The following is a 12,303-nucleotide window of genomic DNA, read 5'->3' as shown; positions in this document are numbered from 1 at the left end:
GTTACATTCTGTCTTAGAAATGTTCTCAGAAGGTAGACCCTCAGCAGGGCAAGCCAGCAGGCTGGATCTGAAGTCTGGGTCAGCTACGACAGATTGGTGAAAGATGAGGTCTCAGTGGAGCCATCGACGAAGACAGAAAAAGGTCAAAGCAGTAAAAGTCAGGAGTTTGCACCCAGGATGCCATCGATGTCGATTGGCTGCTGCTTAGCATTGGGTTTAGTGGAGAATTCTACTTTCAGACTCAGTCTCTTTGATGGAAGTCAGATTCCTTTAGCTGAGCAAGGCTGCAGGCTGTAGCTGGAGAGGGTTTGATGTTTGGCAAACAAAAGAAGGAGCGCGCCCTCTGAGGTCAAATGATACCTCCAGGTTAAAGAGAGGTGTACTGAAAGGGACAATCCTTTAGTTTGGTTAAAGACCCCTCACTCACCAACCTAGTTGGTGACATGCTTCATCATCGGGGTCCCACCCAGAGGCCGAGTGCCATCTGGGTGTGCTGCGACACCTGATTACAGTGGAGCTGGTGTTATTTGTGTGTGCAAGTGATTGTAGTGTTTTAAAATTTGGTCAAGTTTTTAACTCTGTAAAAAATTATTTAATCATAGAGCACTTGATCAATGTTAAAAGAGTAAATGGGGATACCCTATAGGGTTAAATTGGCCCGTGGTATCTAGCAATAAAGTGTAAAGTGAGTGAAAAAAATATATATATGTGGTTGGTCATATATATAAAAAGGTCTACATGTTTCAACCCTGGTGGAAAAAGTCTCCAGGTTTTCTTCAGGACCGGATATGATGGTGCTAACCAGGGTGGTATACACGCGCTAAGGTGTACCCTGCCCTTGGTTAGGAGTAAAAAATTCCTACTGAAAATCCAGTGGGAATAAGCTGGTAATGCGGGGAGAAAGTGCCTCGAGAATGTCGAGAGCACGGACAGAAAATTCACCTTCAATATAGTGAATAGGTAGATCAGCTATTTCGCCTACAACCGTGTCCCGCCACCGCGTCCCGAGAGCATCCCGGGCATTTCTCGGGACGCGGTGGCGGGACACGGTTGTAGGCGAAATAGCTGATCTACCTATTCACTATATTGAAGGTGAATTTTCTGTCCGTGCTCTCGACATTCTCGAGGCACTTTCTCCCCGCATTACCAGCTTATTCCCACTGGATTTTCAGTAGGAATTTTTTACTCCTAACCAAGGGCAGGGTACACCTTAGCGCGTGTATACCACCCTGGTTAGCACCATCACATCCGGTCCTGAAGAAAACCTGGAGACTTTTTCCACCAGGGTTGAAACATGTAGACCTTTTTATATATATGACCAACCACATATATATATTTTTTTCACTCACTTTACACTTTATTGCTAGATACCACGGGCCAATTTAACCCTATAGGGTATCCCCATTTACTCTTTTAACATTGATCAAGTGCTCTATGATTAAATAATTTTTTACAGAGTTAAAAACTTGACCAAATTTTAAAACACTACAATCACTTGCACACACAAATAACACCAGCTCCACTGTAATCAGGTGTCGCAGCACACCCAGATGGCACTCGGCCTCTGGGTGGGACCCCGATGATGAAGCATGTCACCAACTAGGTTGGTGAGTGAGGGGTCTTTAACCAAACTAAAGGATTGTCCCTTTCAGTACACCTCTCTTTAACCTGGAGGTATCATTTGACCTCAGAGGGCGCGCTCCTTCTTTTGTTTGCCAAATATTTGTCCAAGGGGAATAGGAGTACCCCCCAATAAAACCCTTTCTCTCCCATTGTTTTTCATAGAGGGTTTGATGTTGTCAGATGCTGGTCGGGGCTTCTGAATTGAATTTACGTTTCAGTAGAAGAACATAGCTGGAGCAGCAGCCAAGTCAGGCCCACTGGCAATGCACCTTCGGTGGAACCGCTTGGCAAGTTGGTCCTGGTCTTCCGTCTGTTCCCTATGCATAAATCTTTGAAAACGTTTCTAAGTACTAGGTTTTAGGGTTTCACATGAGGAGTATTTTCTTCCACATATCTAAGACCCCCAGGACATTAGGGACATCACTTAGAGGTCAGGATCCACTTCAGTAGAAGCCATCAGCAGGGTCCAGGACATGCTCATTTGTAGCTGGTCAGATGTGCTCTCTCAGAAAAAATTCTTCTTGTAAATTTTTTGTGTCCCTGAAGCTTAACATTAGATCTGCTAATTGACCCTAGGAGTCTCCTTAACAGGTCACAGCAGCAGGTGCAGTCCTTTATCTGTCTTCCACAGGTCCAGAGGAGTTCTGAAGAAGGCCCGGGGGTACCACTTTTATGTCTGGCTCCAGCCTCTCGCATGGTGTGGCTCCTGACCCCTGCCTCACTAATACAGAAAAAGTCCCCAGTGGCAGTCCTAGCAACTTGTGCAGCAGTTCCTGTGTACCCAATTGCACACACACCTACAGTGCCCCTCTATAAATAAAACCAAGGTAACAGGACCTTGCCATTCTCAGCTTCTCTTCCACTGGGATTGGTGCCTGGCAGGTTAGCCTGACAATAGAGGGGTAAGCCCAGGTGTGAGCTACATGTGCCTGTGACAAGGCAGGCCCCTTTGAAGATAATTACGTTCCTGGCACTGCTCAGATGGTGACCCTTTTAGATGAACAGGAAACTCCCCCACATACAAGCATTTTGGGTTAGCTCTGGGAGTCACTTTTTTTTAGGCACAGGGACATTAAGTGATTTGCCCAGAATCACAGGATGTTCAGCGTCATTACCGAGACTCGAACCCAGCTCCCCAGGTCCGAGGTCGAGCGCCCTAGCCGTTAGGCCAACTCCTCTACCCTACAGTCCATTGACTAGTTACAACTAGTCAATGGAATTCAGCTTCTGGGGTACAGTTGGAAGCTCAGGCAAATGAGCTTCTGGAGGAGTTAGGCAGGATAAAGGTAACTTTTAAAAAATACCGTTTGCAAAATATTTGTTTCAAATCAGACTTTGCCAATGAATTGGATTTGTAATAAGTGGGGTTTTTTTTAAAGTCCAAGAAGTAACTTTTTACCTGGTTCTTAGGTGGAGATAACATTATTTCATTTTAACAGTAACTCCCAATTCTTTCCTATGGAACAGCTAACACTGTTAGAGTGAAAATAGCTTTTTAGGCCTTCTCACTGTAAGGACATGTTTTATTTTACTGTTTTACATGTCATACTCTTAAATACCATGCACCATGCCTTATAGGCATTTAAGGCTAACTTAGGGGTGACTGACTTATAAATATTTAAAGGGTAGATTCAGGGCTGACAAAAGGGTTTGTGGCAGGCCTGCAGTCATGTTTTGTATTGTCGCTTTAGTTTTGGCATAATATGTGCTACAGTCTTTTAGTGATATTTAACTTACAGGCCCTGGGTACAGTTTGTATCATATACTAGAGCTTTAGTAGACGTATTGTGCTTAGAGTCGCTACTTCAAATATGATCAGATTTTGAGCTTTGATGCTTTTATTTTGTATTCTTTAATTGGAGAAAAAAGATAACAAAATGTAAACTGGTTAGGTTGTTCCCTTCTTTGACAATTACTGTACCTGGTGGTGGTCAAAAAGATCCTTCCTTTTGGGTCGTCCGATCCACTATCTGTTAAAATTGTAAGTGCTCAAACACCTATAATCCCATTTCATAAACACAGAGTCCCAGGTCTACTTATATTTTGTGCTGGGTTTGCATGACAAAAGTGAGGCAAACTCAGCACAGAGCGTTATGGCATTTCCTTTAACATGCAAATCATGAGTTGCACTGGAAGGTTGCCTACAGTAATGCGAAATAGCATATAGCATTACTTTGCTTCAACAGGGCGTACCATGGTGGTACATGGACATTCCAGTGCAACTACCCATGGGTCTTGATGCAAATCCCTAAGCACAAACATTTATAGGCATGGATTTCCACCAAAACGTATGCTTGCTTGATACAGGCAAATTAGTGGAGCTACTTTTTATCACCTCAACCTTTTTCCAATATTCCTTGGGTGTTGCAGGGTACAGCATACGTACAAAGTAGTGAAAATATATATTTTTTTTTAGTGGAAGACTCCACTTCCAGTACAAAGCCTACACTTGACAGAACGCAAATACCTTTGCACTGCAGTATAAAGGTGTGTGGGTTGGCAGACAGCAACCTGAATTGTGCCAGTGCTGGGGAGAGGAAAACAGTGCTATATTTTAGTGGATATGACACTGTCTTCCTCTACCAATTTGAGGCAACCCATCACAGCAACTGTGGTTGTTGTGCTGCGTTACTCCAAAACTCAGTCAATCTGCCCGGTATGTACGAGCTGGTGTACATGTACGGCTGAGCAGGGACTGCAGGTGACATTTCTGCGGGCGAAGATGAACTGCTGGTGGAAGGAGCGATGGGGAAGCCAGAGCAGATTGCCACGCCCCTCCCCCTCCGCCAGTTCTGCTGAATATTTCCCAGCCATGGCATTAGATTCCTCCGCAGCCTGGCAGAAGCACTTGCATTCCTGTTGCGCGGTCGTGTCGGCCTGACTGACGGTAGCGCGCCTGGACCCATGCGCACGGCAGGGTGTTCCTTTTCCAGGGACGGCTCCTGGGGTTTTGTACCTGCTTCACCCCTCCTGTGACCAGACACCTGGGCGGGCGGATTGGGGAAGGAACGGCTTGCGGTTCGTGGTTTTCAGAGGGCGTGTTTCCTTCTCTAGCTGACTGAGGGTCCCCCCTGCGCGTGCATCTGTGCTGCCCTGCCAGGCTCGCGGGCGTCGGACGTTCTGGTGAGTAAGGCTCTGACCCCAGTTCAGCCCACACTGTGGCGATGCTTTGCTGCTCACGAGCGGCAGCTTTTTATGGTAAACCGGGTAAAGGCAGTATTGTTTACAACCTGCCACAATGCCATCCTGCCGCTTCTTTCAAACCTCTTTATTTCACTCCGGTGTGGTTTTGTAGAAGCATTTCTGCCCAAAACCTAACCAAATGACACTACATTTTCCTGTGTTCCACAGTGTCTAGTGAGGTATTTGGTTATCTCCGAGTGACTTCTTTTACTTGAAGTATTTGTGCGAAGAGTTTCTGTCCTCACAAAGCAACAGACTGCAGGACATAGGTCTGGGTTAGGGTAGTGATGTGGAAATGCTGGAAAACGTCCTGGAAGAGGATGCACAGACAGTGGGCTTTGAACATTTTTCCTACTGGGGGTGCTGGGCAGTGGCTTCAGCTCACCAAAATATAGGGGCTCTAATAATCCTGGTGTCACTGAACAACCGGATGCAGCAAATCAGAAAAAAAACTAGAGAGCATGTGTTAGTTGGAGAGAAAGAGTTGGATGAGACGGTAGTCACAGCAATTTTTGCAAAAATGTTGTTCAATTGTGCATTACGACGTAGTATTCCTAAATGTGTGGATAAATTGATTCAGCTGTTATTCAAAAACAGGGTTATATAAAAAAAGACTATTACCAAATCAGTGTTTTCAGCCGTTGTGCACACAAGGATAAATACATTCTGTATTGGTTTATATTTCTCACCCTACTTCAAAACCTGCCTGCCACCAGATTCAACAATTAAAAGCGCAATATGAAACTCATATTTATAATATGTGTACATTTAAAATAGAGCAATTTTTTCACATAGGTGCCTTTTATGTACCTCATCCCTTCGTCCTCGACAGGACCGACCACTATTGCAAAAGCCATCTCTTTAAAGCCACATAATGTGAACTTAGCTATACATGACAGGCAGTGCAGTGGTATATTAAAGGACTCAAAATGCCTAAATGTAAATATGTAAACATTCTAGCAATTTTAAATCTGTGAGAATCTTTACGATTTATGTGGATAAGGTGTATTAACATTTTGTATGTTGCATGTATCCTATCCATCAAATTTGATTTTGCAGATAGATCCACAGTCTTCCATGAAGGCTAGACTTGTAGTAGCTGCAGGTCTTACAAAACTGTACTAGCGTTCCTAAATTAAAAATGTATTTTTATTTACAGGAACACTATGATTAAATGGGTCAAAAAGTTGTTTTACAATGCTTTGTTTGGATTTTCTCTATGATTGTGCTTTAGGGAACTATTGATGGTAGTGTTTCTGCTTTAATATACTTTATTGATGAGGTGCAGATGGAACAGCATTGTAAATATTGGAGGCATGCAGCCAGTTATAGTTAGCACCATATATGTAATGTTGGCGAACTTAGATATGGAGCATGCCACCTGATGATGTACTTTTCCTTAGTAGGATCGGCTTATAAGGTCAACTTGGTATCTCGGAGCATCATTTTATGTTTCTCCACTTAAATTTAACTAGGTCAGTGTCAAAGCAATTCCTGCACAACACACGCTAACTCCACTGTAGGGCTCAGAATAGTTGGAAAGGAACACATGCTGGGTCTTACTCTGAACGGAGTGATATCAGCATCTGATGAGGTCCTACTTGCTCTACTAAATTGTGAACAGCGCACAAGAGCAATATCTCTTTGGCTGTCTATGGCACAGTCTGTAACACCCATCCGAGAAGGAACTCGGCTGTATCCGCACCTTTCTGTCCTTAGGGAGTGGAGGTGGCTCTTCAACTACGCCCTATCCTGAATCGAAAGGTACTCAAACTGCAGTACATCCTACTTTGCGGAAGCACCCACTTAGCATACAAAGTAGACTTTACTGTGTACGCAAGGGGGACTGTTAATTGTGTTTCAAATTTACGTATAGTCTCCTGTGCTCATCTTATGTACCATAATCAATAAACTTAAATGTACACTCCAGAATGTGCTGGAAACTGACTGGCCGTTTGGTGCTATATCTGCCACTTCGCAAAAACCCTTAAATACCTATGACTTCTTCTGACCCCCAAAAAGTAACCTTTTCTTCCTACAAGACTTTGGCCAGTGGTACTTGTTCACTGTACTTACTAAAGCATAATTTGCTCCCAACTCATCTTTCCTGTGCCCGTGTGATGACTGACCATTCTGTGCCCCAAAAACTGGCAAGATATTTTACATAGTTTTCACCACTTCTCCTGCCATGCTGGCTATACCCCAAGTATACAACCACTGGCATTCGCACTCATGTCCTTTTAGAGATGGACAATCTAGCTTCACTTTGTAGTTTTTTATTTAAGAAGTGTAAAGCTAAGTCAAAAGTTGATTTACACGGTGCAAATGTCTAACTAGAACATGAAAATGTATAAAGACTATGTTGGGTCATTGCCGACACATGACTCTGCGGCAAGCTTATACTGTAACAATGGAAACACAACCTGAGACTATTGGTATATCTGTCGTTGGAAATATAATTATAAATGAATGAGATGCTAAGGTTTCAGTGGTCTCTATGGGACAGGAGGTATTAAAGCAGATCAGAACGTTCAGTGTTTTACTTTGTGGCCTAGGATGTGTGACATAACCACTGGTGGATCTCCGTGAGAAGCGAGGTTAATGTTTCCAAATATTTACACATCTTTTTGACAGATTTAACAGAAAGGAGGCGACATAAAGACCTGCCTGGTGTCATAAGTTGGATGAACGCATTCTCATGACTTATCTGCATTGCTTCATGGGCCCGAGATCTCGTCACACAAAAGTGGGGTACTTGGCAGGACTGCGCAGCTGACCCAATTTAAATGTTCATACTACTCCCAGCCTGCTTTGCTGTAGCACCGCCCAGGCTGACAGGGACACGTGTCCATGGCTGATCAGTTCCGGCACTATGATTGGGGCATACAGGCATTGGCTCACATGCATTGCACTGCCAGCGAGGCTAGCTTAGACGCAATGGGATCGTATAAGGCAGGCATCTCCACCGAGTAGCTGGTGAGCTTCTGGTAGCTCTCCAGCTACTCATAAGTAGGTCTCCAGTGTGCATCCCAGGCTACTAAATTAAAAGCTTTTTCTTGATTGAATATATAAATGTATATCAAAATCGAAAAGTGTGTATTCAAGCCAAAAATGTGCTTATAATCATAACTAATGTTTGGAGAGACTTAATACTAATACTAACTTGGTTCCAGGGGTACTGCTGCTATGGCTGTTAAGTTTTACCCATGTAAAGGCTTTCCAAATTGACAACGTATTTTTCTGGTAATCTTGCATATGGACAATGTAAACTTAACGTGCACAGCATTAAAACTCTAATCATATTAGTAGCTCTGGATGATTTTCATTGAACATAAGTAGCTCTAACTACAGAAAAGGTTGGAGACCCCTGGTATAGGGTGGCTGAATTGAAGCGAGGACCCAAGAAGACGATCACCCACCCCAGACAGGGCTGGACTGGCCATAGTGGGCCCGGGCATTTTCCCGGTGGGCCGCCAGGGTGGGGGCCGGTTTTGGATCTCTGGGGGGGGGGCATTTTTGTTACAGGGCCCCTTTTGCAGCATAGGTGCAATATCGGCCTCTGTAATTAAATCGGCTGAAACCGGCCCTGGCAAACAACTCGGGTGCCCCCAGACCATTCGACCATGAAGAAGCTAAAGTCCCTGTACAAGTAAAACAACTACGCACATATACAAGACCTGTCAAACATAAAGGGTATTATTTGCAAGCAGAAAGACATGTCCTCCTGCCACTCCAATCCCCGTGTCGCATGAGCAGTTGTTTGAAAGCTATAACTTCTATCATCTCCTTGGCAATAGTCATAAGGATGCATAAATGATACTTTTATACATTTGTTTATGTACGTAAATCAGATTTTTTGCCTCTTAATACTAAGGTGAAATCCGTTGGGGCTGCAAGGCATTAGAGGGGGTGGATTTTCAAGGGGATAGTACTTTTGCTACGCATGCAGGGGTGTTAATTCTTTTGCTGTAAAATACAAAATATTTGCAGAAGAGTGACTGCTCAGTTTCTTTGTGCAGGCAACAGTCATGTTTACTGTCATAATAACAGGTGAATAGAAAACCACAGCTTGGCCTTCGTACTACACCAAAAACATAAAATGTACTCGGAGCCAAAAAACAATCCAACTCTTCGATATGCAGTAAAACACAGGTTTATTCTTTGAGCCTAGAAAACAGTGGGTTAACCAACACACGCCTGTGTACATATCCACTGTAAGTGCCAAGAGAGTAAGCTTGACCACTTTTTCCCTGCAGTTGCATACCCACACCAACAGTTAGTCCTGTTCATGTGCCAAGGTGGTACACATAGAAGATGATACAAGCCTTAGGTGATTAGTGATGGTAGTTGGCAGGGCTAGATGCCTTAAACACCCCACCTAGCCTAAAACAGAAACATAGTCAAACTGGCAACCAAATAAGGTTTTAGGGAGGAAACTCCTTTCAGGGGAATGCAAATGATAACAGGATGCCAAGAGGAATGAGTGGAAAACAGCAATGAAAAGACGGAGGGCAGAAGCCTAAAGCTGCACAGTTCCAATGGAATAATTCCGCAGCATCTCTAGATTCTGGGTTTCCTGTCAATAGTTAGTCCTCCCTGAGTAAACGCGAGAGTTACCTCCTAAGTGGATATCCTTTAACTCTTTTGGTGGAGATGGGTTTCAGTCTGGAATCTCTTCAGGTCAGATGTCAAAAAAGGGAACTTCTTCCAGTCTCTTCATGGCAGTAGCGAGGAGCATGTTACACATGCAGAGCAATAGTCACTTGCTGCTCAGACTGAATGTGAAGGCAGACGGTCTGTGACCTCCCACGCTGAAGGGACTGGAGTTGCATGCAGAATACAGCATACTAAGCAAGATCAGTTTTTCTCAAGAAACTCTTGAGGCCTCTTTAAACAGATGAAAAGTAGGACCGACACCTATAAGAGGTGGAATCTACAACATTGGTCTGTTCCACTATCTATCCTCTCTTAGGTTCACAGTTCACACAAAACTCTGGCACAGGGTTCCATTATCCCTCCTGGGTGGTAATGGGAAATCCTCTGATTTCTGGATGGAGTGCTAAACCTGAAGAACCACCAATCGGTGTAATTTCCTGCACCATACTGTCTCTACAGTGGAGTAAATTCCACTAATGTGTCTTCAGATTTAGTAGTCCCTTCTGAAATGAGAGTATATTCCATTCCCACCAAACTTTAAATCTTACATTTGGCAAATTGTTGAGTAGCAGCCCCTAGGTTGCACAGTTGGAAATATACAAATGGTATTTTTTTTAAAAAGAGAACAAATGTAAGCCACAAATTTCTTTACAGATTGTTGGAAAACAAGGCAGTATCTGTGAGGCCGGCACAAATAGCATGACTACATTTGTCCTTCAATGGGAACCAAACACCCAATTGTAGTGCCTGACTCTCAGAGGGTAGCGTTGCAGAGCAGTCTGAGGCTTACTCAAGGGAGGTGGTGTGGGCTAGTAATCGCCATTACAGGTGCGCAGCAATAACACTCATTAATTGATTGTCCGGTCTGTACTTTGCTTTATAAAAGTAAGAGTACATTTATTAAACACACACACTACACAATACTATGCGCCAATTTACAAATATATATAAGCTGTTGGAATTACGTTGTGACATTGCATACCATCTCCACCCCTCCCGCAGGGGGGCGGGGTCTAGTACCACCACTTCCATGTGTGCACATCATCTTGCCCCCAATGCAGTTAGTTGAACATAACCTGGAGTGTGGGCCCTGCGCACTGGCACCATCCCAGTGGCGACCCACCCCATTATCTCAACAAGCATTTAAAATAGGTAACCCTGCCTTGGTGACACATAACCCTGACTGAGCATTTCCTACTGACCATGAAGTATACATCTCTACATCTTAAGGGCTAGCAGTCTGGGTTCTTCACCTAAGCGCAGCAGCAAGAATACATGTTTAAGCATCACTTTAGATTAACAGTACTCATCACATTTGTGGATCATTAGAATGCATTGCAATTACAGCCCCTAAAGGCATCACAGATGAAATCACAGGATTACGCATATACAGCCAGACACCCTAGCAGGAATGTCTGACAACATAACCCCACTTTGCTTATGACATCACCTTACACAGGTGCTTCACATTACACCTGTGACTTTCAGCCCCTCTAAAAGAAATAATGTTAGTAAATGCATATCTGGTGCAATTACACCCCTTCACCTCCAGGGGATGCCCTTCTCCTGACATCCCCAACTCAGTCTTTGACTCTTTGATGGACTTCTCCATACACCCCCAGCTGTAGAATCAAAGTTACAGCCCAGGAGGTGTTAAAATGCGGCTGAGCCCTTGAGGGGTTATTCTTTTCAAGTCCCCATGAGACTTAGGGAGGGACTTTTCTTCTGTGTGCTGGGGGAGGCTGCGCTCCTCCTACAGCTCCCCCTGCACCTCTCCAGCAAATGGGGATGGCCCCTCTCCTCTGGGGGCCACCAAACATCCAAAACAGTAGAATTCCCCATGCCTTGCAAGGCATTATGGGGCGCTCCGTGTTCTTTGCCGTGAATATTCAAGCAGCGGCTCCACTGCTGTTCCTGGGAGAGATCCGCGCTGCCCGTCCTGTCTCTCCGCATCACCTCTTCAGTGGGGGTCCCAGTCCTATCCGGACCCCCAGGTGAGCTATGGCAGCTCGGAGAGCCCACCCCTGGCCGCTCTGGCCTTTGTTCGGGGGCCCGGTCCCACCCGGGCCCCTGGCGCCTTCTCATTCCTTCCGGGGTCCCGGCCCAACACGGGACCCCTGCATGCCTTTACGATGGAGGGGAGGCCACCCCCGGCTTCCACCGCCGGCTCCCCACCCGGCCAGCACCCTCGCGTGCTGCTGCGGGAGCCGGCAACGCAGTTCTGGCCTGCCCGCTCCAGCGGGCAGACGCGCAGGACTTTGCCCGTTCCTCAGGCCATGGCTGTCCATTAGGGGAGTGCGAGGGCACTCCCCCATGCCTTCCACCATCTTGGGGCCCGGAGATGGGGTCCCGGGCCCCCTCACCTGCTTTACGGGGAGCGTGCTGGTGCTCCCCGGCTTGCATCTTCTGCGGGGGCCAGGGTGGGCTCCTGGTACCCCGCATCTGCACGACTTCGCTTCGGGGCCCGGAGATGGGGTCCCGGACCCCAAAGACTTCTTCTTGTTCGGGACCCGGGGATGGTGTCCCAGGACCCCTCTGGCACATTTTTGCAGGGGGGCGTGATGGCGCTCCCCCCGGCTTCCCCTTCTCACACGGGGCCCGGACTTGGGATCCCGGGCCCCTCCCCCGGCACATCTTCACTGGGAGCGCGACAGGGCTCCCCGACCTCAGGTTCGGCGGGGCACAGGGTGGGCTCCTGGCACCCCGCAGGGGGTTCCTTCACGGGGTGCGTGACGGCGCACCCGACTTTACTTCTTTTGGGGGCAGCCCCTGGGACCTGACCAACCCCGGGGGAATATTCTGGACCGGCGGTGGAGCGCCACGCGCTTTGTCGGTCATGGC

The 12,303-nt window shown here is 46.1% G+C and overlaps 1 protein-coding gene across 6 annotated transcripts in view; it reads left to right on the top strand.

Annotated features, from left to right (window-relative positions):
- The window catches only part of SMPD3 (sphingomyelin phosphodiesterase 3), a 1,004,685-nt gene that overhangs the window by 558,443 nt on the left and 433,939 nt on the right, over nt 1–12,303 (top strand). Inside the window, exon 1 of one of the 6 annotated variants that reach the window (XM_085639467.1) lies at nt 4,549–4,746. The exons of the other annotated variants lie outside the window; for them this stretch is intronic. The gene's annotated coding sequence lies outside the window, so the exon portion shown is untranslated. Of the gene's footprint in view, nt 1–4,548; nt 4,747–12,303 lie in introns of those variants that run through there. 6 annotated transcript variants of the gene reach the window in all.

The sequence above is a fragment of the Triturus cristatus genome, chromosome 12, assembly GCF_964204655.1.
Source record: "Triturus cristatus chromosome 12, aTriCri1.1, whole genome shotgun sequence".
NCBI lineage: Eukaryota > Metazoa > Chordata > Amphibia > Caudata > Salamandridae > Triturus > Triturus cristatus.
The sequence above is the reverse complement of the archived record's forward strand: the minus strand, read 5'-3'. Positions and strand labels throughout refer to the sequence as shown.